General features: G+C 39.3%; 1 long non-coding RNA gene across 1 annotated transcript; it reads right to left on the reverse strand.

Annotated features, from left to right (window-relative positions):
• Positions 1–863: 863 nt before the first annotated feature.
• Positions 864–5,923, reverse strand: LOC130579760 (uncharacterized). Its single transcript, XR_008966050.1, has 3 exons — positions 5,805–5,923; positions 5,389–5,472; positions 864–2,157 (listed from the first exon to the last, which is right to left on the reverse strand). It is a non-coding gene; the product is annotated as an uncharacterized LOC130579760 (long non-coding RNA).
• Between the last annotated feature and the right edge of the window lie 1,595 nt (positions 5,924–7,518).

Below are 7,518 nucleotides of genomic sequence, written 5' to 3' on the forward strand. Positions count from 1 at the left end.
AGCAAATGTTTCCTGGGGACGTGTTCAAAGAATGTCATGTTTCATGCCTGAGATATTCTGTTGATCCTCAGTTACCCTCTCATGTAGACAATGGAGGATTTTACTCCACAGTGGCAAAGGGTTCAAATTTTCAGAATAGGTGAAAATAAATTGAGGAAGTTTCTTCTCTCCATACTGATCTGCATAGCAAAACTTCTAAACATTTATGTCTTTCTCTATAAAGACCATGAAGCACTCAGGTGTTCTGCCTGATATTGATGACCTCTCTGATTGGCCTCCTTGTCAAACAAGTTCCTCTCTACTGCTATTAACTCCCTTTAAGTGAGCAGGGAGGGTTGTTATATCCAACTTGTGTTGTTTCAGTGCATCTAATGATTTAGTTGCTGAGTATTTACTCAGAAACCTTATTTCTCAAGGGATCAATGCATTTTGATCACTTACCTTTCCATTTAAAAATACAAATGTGCACATATATGAAGCAGTGTGCAAACCTCTTTGTACTTCAACTTTCAGGCTGAAAAGAGAAAGCTCTTCTGAAATGAATGCCACGAGAAAATCCTAGGAGATGGACCAATTTTGCATTCTTACAGGATTTGGGAAAAGCTGTGGAGCAGTGTGAAGTTTCTATTTTATGTCTTGGAGGCAGCAACCCCAACTGTGGCTAAAAGCCAGAAGATGAAAATTATTTGTGAAACTACATTACAAAAATAATCAGCTATCCTGGCCAGAAGTGTGCTCCCCTGTTATCAGCTCCTGTGCCTCCTGTGCCTCTGGTTTGTTTCCTGTGGTTCTGTCAGTTTGCCAAGGGACACTTACATTTCCAAAATAAAAAAAAAAAAAAGAATGAAAAAGTTAGTAGCACATACTGATACTGAATTACTTCATTAAAAAGCCAGGAAGGAACACTTGCTATGAAAAAAAGTTTTCACTTTCATTTTGGCAGTATATACACATTACCCCTTTGTTCAGTGTCGCTCCCCATATACTGAAGATGTTTTAGTTAGACCTCTGTGGTAACCTCACATCACACATGGCTGGCCTTACATCTCAGAAATAGACCATATTCTTGAAATTGCTGTTGAGGTAAGTTACCAGCCTGGCAGCCCATTAAAACTTCCAGAAATAGGCATCTCTTTGCTGTCTGGATTAATCTTTATGTACACAGTGGTCAAGGAATTAATTTATTTGACTATACCATTTTGGGGTATTAGGTTCAGAAGCTCTGAATTGCTGTCAGTTGCAACAAGTGTTTCTGGGAATGTGGAGTCCCTCACGCTATCTGGTTATCTCACAGTGACAAGAAACTTAGTGTGCACAAGAAGCTTGGTGTGCCTTACTGAACAATTGATGTCGAAGGAGAAAATATTTTCCACAAAGCTGATTGGGAAGATGTCACTGCACCATGAACACCCAGATGCCAAGTAACGTTTATTTGATAGTCCTCCATGCCAACAAAAAACATAGCAGTGGAAGCAGAGACCTGAGCACATGGGAAGAACTCATCCCTACAATTGCAGAATGGATAAATCTATTAAGTTGGGAAGGGAGAGAAGGAAGGACTCAGAAATAAATGGATAATAGAATAAAACAAAATAGCAAAAGATTGATTGACCTGAAGACCTTTCAGGAAATCAGTTACTTAGAAAATTTAAATTTACTTCTTCCTTTTTTTTTTTTTTTTTTTTTTTTTTTTTTTTTTTTTTTTTTTTNAAATTTTCCTATCAAGCCCTCAGTTCCCTCTTCAACAGGTTGTCAGTAGCTGGGTTCCCATTCCCCTGCTCCTCCTTGTGCTGCTTCAACTCTCATGGATAAATGCCTAGACACAAATTCTGCAGCTGAAGGGGTAGGACTAGCACRGAGACCTCAGGAAAGAAACTGAAGTGGCAGTGTGTTATTTTCATTAAGGAAAACCCACCTGAAATTTTGCTCAGCTCTCCTAAGACCACTGATACTGTCCAGTCATTCTCTCACACTTTCAGCTCTCCTTTTCTCTATCTGATGCCCTGCAGACAGCAATCTTCCAAAGGAAGATTCATCCAATCTTCATCCAATCTTCTCCCACTAATTCCTGGAAGGGAACAGCYCTGTAATGGCATCACTTCTTGAGAGACAGAGCAGTGGCCCATCTTCAGCCTCCTCACTCACAGAAAGACAACACTAGGAGAGCAAACAAAGACCAGAAGGAGACAAAACATTGAACTAAAACAGGAGAGCACAAGTGGAAGGAGCACTGAATGGAGAGACAGAAAAAGGCAAAGGTCACACTACTGGGAAGCAAATGTCAGAAAATAAAAGATGATTCTATTTTGCTTCTTTGTTTCATCCTCTTTCCTTTTTATATGTGGCTTTTCATAATCTTTTTTCATGTTATCTTTTGTACCCTAGTTTTCGTCCTTTCTTGCCTCTTCAGTTTTTACTTTTTCAGTGTGTTTTCTGTTTACAGAAATAGATCATTAGCCTTTACACACAGAATTTAAACTCTGAAAATACTCATCTGATTGTTAATATTCACCAAAACTTTTTGTATTGCATGACTGGGGAGACAGAATACTACTGTGCTTTATGCAACATTAAAAAAAATCAAACATCTTTTAAAGTCTAGTCTCACAGCAACATTGTTTCTCATTTTTAATTTCTCTTTGAAACACTTTCTGACCCAGCGAATAATGAATTCCTGTTTCCATATTCAGCCGCTTGCAGTTTGTTGCACACCTTCAGAGGCTGAAGTCCAGTGCCCTGAACTTTGCCAAATGAGTTTTTTTGCCATTATTTTATTGCACAGAAGGGGRTGTGTGCCTGTGGTGGCAGTGGCTCTTTTTCTCTAAAGAATACAGAGGTAATATCTTCAAAAGGTGTTCTTGAACTGGCAAGCTCATGCAGGGGGAAATCTGGGTATTTGTGTCACCTATGGTTTCTGTCTCTGCTTTGACACCRCAGCACACTTTGCCAATCATTAGAATGGGCATTGGCACCTATCTTTTCTGCCACATGTGATTTTCTTTTATGACCTAGGTACTTAATAGGCCTAGCTCCACATATTAATATTGCCCATTTTGCACACAACTAAATCCGTTTATAGGAACTTACCTGTAGGTAGCAGGTAAGTGCTCTGCCTTTCTGCAAATTAAAATTAATGTCCCATCTAAGGAAAAGAAGTGCTCTATAATTTAAAGCTGGGATCCTAATCACAGGTGGAACTGCGTGTATGTGGTCTTTTTGAAATCACTGGGATTCATTTTACCAATAAAATAGCACATACACTGAAGTGTCCCCTTGGGCCTCTTTTCTCTTTTTCTCTATCTGTAGAATGTCTGCAAGAATTTTCCTTTGTTTACTTAATTTTCCAAATCATACAATGATTTGAGTTTCATTTTTCTGAATTTATTGTGAACTATTTGTGTGTTATTGTGCACATCTATTCCTTTGGAAGGAGATTACAAATCATGATAATAAATTAAAGCTTCTGTTTTGTTTTCACATCACATGTTATCTATTCTTCTTTTCCCACTCTTCACACCAGAACACACACATCCTCCAAGCATTCACGTAGCTGCATAAATGAGAGGCTGGACAGCTTAGGGTACTTCCACACCAAAGAACCAGTAGTAAGGTACTGAAGAGGATGCTAAGATCCCTCTGAACTTTCTCTCCACATTAGGAATACTTGTCTGCACATCCATTCTTGTTACTAAAATATCAGTCTGACCATGYTCACTTGAATTTTTTTTTACACTTCTGCAATAGAGAAGAGTAAGCATGCTCAGTACAGAAGGAAAAGTACCATACATGTTACACATACTATTCTTAGGAAACATGGTCAGGGGCTTCTCTCATGTACATTCAAGAGATGCAGTCTGTGTTTTCCATGGTTAGCCCACGAAGRGTTTACTCCTTGCAAAAGAGGGAGCTGAAGAACTCTTCACAGTTGTCTGATACCTTCAGTTCCCACTCAGTTTAATTCAGCACATCAGGTTGATTCTTTTTTTGTTGCCCTAACAAACCTTGATTATATTTTAATGAGAAAGCTCTTTCCCAGCATGTATCCTTAATTTTGCTTTTCAGCAGGTGGCTCATGGTTTTACTCAAAAGCCACCATGTAAATCCTGACAGTAGATTATACTAGTTAATAATATAACACTCAAACCCTGGGACTTAATTATTCATTTTCCTTTTATTATTGATAAATTCTGCCCAGAGAAAGCCTGGGTGAGGAAAAGAASTTGGTCAGAGCTCTTTCTGGATTCTGAGTTCCTTTGACCTGTTATCTTTTAATTATGCCTCCGTTTTGTGCTTTCATAGGGCATTTGTGCTTTAATGAGCCTTATCACAAGTGAGTGAAATATGTAATTTCCCAATTTCAGTACACCCTATGAGATATTTGGCTCCCTGACTCAGGGGACCTGAAACTTCTCAGCACCTGACAGAATTAAATCCMAGCTTCTATGAAACACTGCTGTGAAGAGTAGCTGATTCCTGTAAGTCCTTTAAAGTTAAGTCTGTTTCATTTCACATGTGGAATTGGACRAGCAAAGGTTACCAGTGCTTCAAAAGCTGGGACTAACCCCATGTGTGAACAGCTGGTTTTGAAACTAAGTAGCCCACACAATGAGTGTAAGAAAGATTACACCGAGCTTCTATATTGATTTTGAAGGTGGTTAGAACAGGAAACAGAATTCAGAAATGACTTGAGGTTTAACAAGTTTGTGGTTTCTCTCTGAAACAGTTTGATAGAAATCCTAAGTTTCTTCTGCAAACTAAACTTGCAGTAACAGTTGTTTCATAGGATCTTTTTAGCAAAGACATACATTCAAGTGACATGAGAGCCAGTAGTTTTAATTTATGTCTCTGCAATTATCACAGCTTCCCCCAGCATAGCTGGGGGAACAGAGGAGCTTCATGACATGGTGGGAACGGTCCACAGAAGAAGAGCCAAAGACACATACATAATTTCCTTTTTTTCTTCTTCTAGAGGTTCACTTTTCTCCTGAGTACATAAAGAAGGGTGTGCCATCAGCTGAAAAGATTTAACCAGCATTAGGCTTCTTCCCTGAGATTACTTTTATATTAATGCTACTCCACTGACTCCATCAGAATTGCTTCTGCTGTACRAGACAGGAAAACAGGAATCTTTCTCCTCCCATTACACATGCTGGGAGTATACACAAAGGAATAAGTCTAATATTTCGATGAATATTAATTCTTTAAAAATCCASAAGTTACATAGGAAATATATAATACAGGAATTTAGAAATATTGACATAGTCTGGTGAAAAGGAAAAGCATTTTATTTAATATGCAATTTGACAGCATTAAAATACAAATATATTGTGGGATAATCTCCCACAAAATAGCTGTGAAGAATAAAGCAGAAGAATAAAAATTACTTACATGCCTGCAGACTTACAGGATCTCTGAGATTCTTTTCAGGATGTACTCACTGACCACTAAAACATCCTTTGTTGTGTCTTCGTACTGTAATAGAAATTGTGAATTGTGTGTTCTTGAACAGCAGTTCTTAAACCCTTGAATACAGAATGAAGTTTAACCTCAACAGAGCACACTGGAATGAAAACCAACAAACATTCTGAACCTGGCAAGCCAGTTTAGCTTCACATACCCTCACGTCAGTATGAATACGTACTAGCAAGTTGACTTGTGGCAGTAACTCTGCACTCTTGCTCTGAATACATAACTTCATCTTTTGTAATTGCATTGAAATACAACTCATTTTAAGTTGCAGATGCTCTGCTGGGAATTTTTTGTTTCTGAGAACAGCAGAGAGAGGGTGGAGTTGCAAACCTTACCTGTGCACCACACAGTGAAGTCCGTGTTTGAGAGCTGGTCAAGTCCTGACTGGTGTGCTTTCTATCTGCAGTGCTAGCATTTGTAGGTTGCTGTATTTTGAAATGCCTGAACTGCTCTCGGAATGACCTGCTGAAAGACAACACTGTAGTGTACACAGTCCTGCTCACGCCTAAATTATCCACAACAAATTAATGAGAACCTGGTGTTGATTGTGTTCAGGCTGTCCTGAGGCAACCACTTACAGGGCTTAAGGGTTTACTTTTAAAATACATATTACTGACTGAGACAACAGGTTTGGACCCATGTTTAATTAATGATGAGGCATATTCTAAGTGTTTTAACGTCTCCAGCTAAGCAACTAAAGTCTGCTTCACAAAAACATTTTAAAAGATGTTGAGAATGAGTAAAGATCTTCCTTCATGAAAATCATGCCTAGTATGAAGGGATGATTAAAAGGTGGCAGAAAACCACATTTTTATTTCCTATGTTCTAGGCTTGTCTTACTTCTACTTTTCATAGAATCACAGAGTCATTTAGGTTGGGAAATACCCTTAAGTTTATCAAATCCAAAAACTAACCTAATACTACCAAGTCTATCACTAAACCATGTCACTCACTAGGTGCCATGTCTGCCMACCCATGACGTTTGAGGAGCCTTTTATTTGCTTTACCTAGTGGTCATTTATCTACAGCCAAAATAGTTTGCAGTGCCTGGTGAGAATGGACAGAGCATAGCAAGGTGCTGAACAATCGTTGTATCCGTCGCTGTGGGAGCCCCACAGTGTCATAACCGCAGCTTGGGCCATGCATGGCTTCTCAGGAATTCCCTGGTGTCTAGCCACATAAACATTTGCTAATACCACAGTGGCAGAGATGCTTTGTGACTGACCAGTCAGCCTTGCTCACCCTACAACTACATACCGAAGCCCCATTTAATGAACCCTAACTCCTCCACTTTGGAGAGGTAAGTGGACTGGCACAGGAGATCTCACAGGGCTGCTAAGGAGGTACAGTGCTTCAACAAGGCAAGTAGATATGAGCTGGGTCCCCAGGCAGCCTGACAAACAGACCTCATCAACCCCTCACAGTCTGCATAGAATTAATATCTGTCTTGGTCACAAGGGCCCTGACCGGATGGCTCAAGAAACACAACATGCTCTGCATCTCTCCACACTGTACTAGCATAATATCTTTAATAAAGCATTTAAAGCATTCCGTGGGCAGCAATACTTTTAGACAAGGTTTTACAAATAGCATGTTTTATTTCAGAATGTTCTGGTTCTGTTGGTTTGTTGGAGCTTTTTTTTAATGAATTCATGAATTCATGAGTTTTATTTTTGTCATTTAATGGTTGTGATTTTGCCACTTTATTTTTACCAAGTAGTTGTTAGTTTTTGTACCAGAATTGTACTTGGGACAGTTTATCATGGGAAGATGAATTCTGTAACAGACCAACCTAACCCTCTTCAAGACAACTGTGGCAAGCAGCCTTCTGATCCTCCCCAGCACCTCCAAATGCTTCTTCACCTTTTTTCCTTAGGTGCCCACTGTGGTACAGAACCAGTTACTGCCTGTGTCCCACTGAGTTGGCCCCTWCCAGTCAGTAAGCCTCTTTGGGTACCCATCTGGAAAAAAAATTGTCAGACATTTCTCTTAAAAACATCTGCTTTGATGGCACTACCTAACAAGTCTCTTGCAAGTACCTGTTGGGCC

The sequence above is a fragment of the Malurus melanocephalus genome, unplaced genomic scaffold (assembly GCF_030028575.1).
Source record: "Malurus melanocephalus ecotype Western Australia unplaced genomic scaffold, MMel_1.1 scaffold_10, whole genome shotgun sequence".
Taxonomy (NCBI): Eukaryota; Metazoa; Chordata; class Aves; order Passeriformes; family Maluridae; genus Malurus; species Malurus melanocephalus.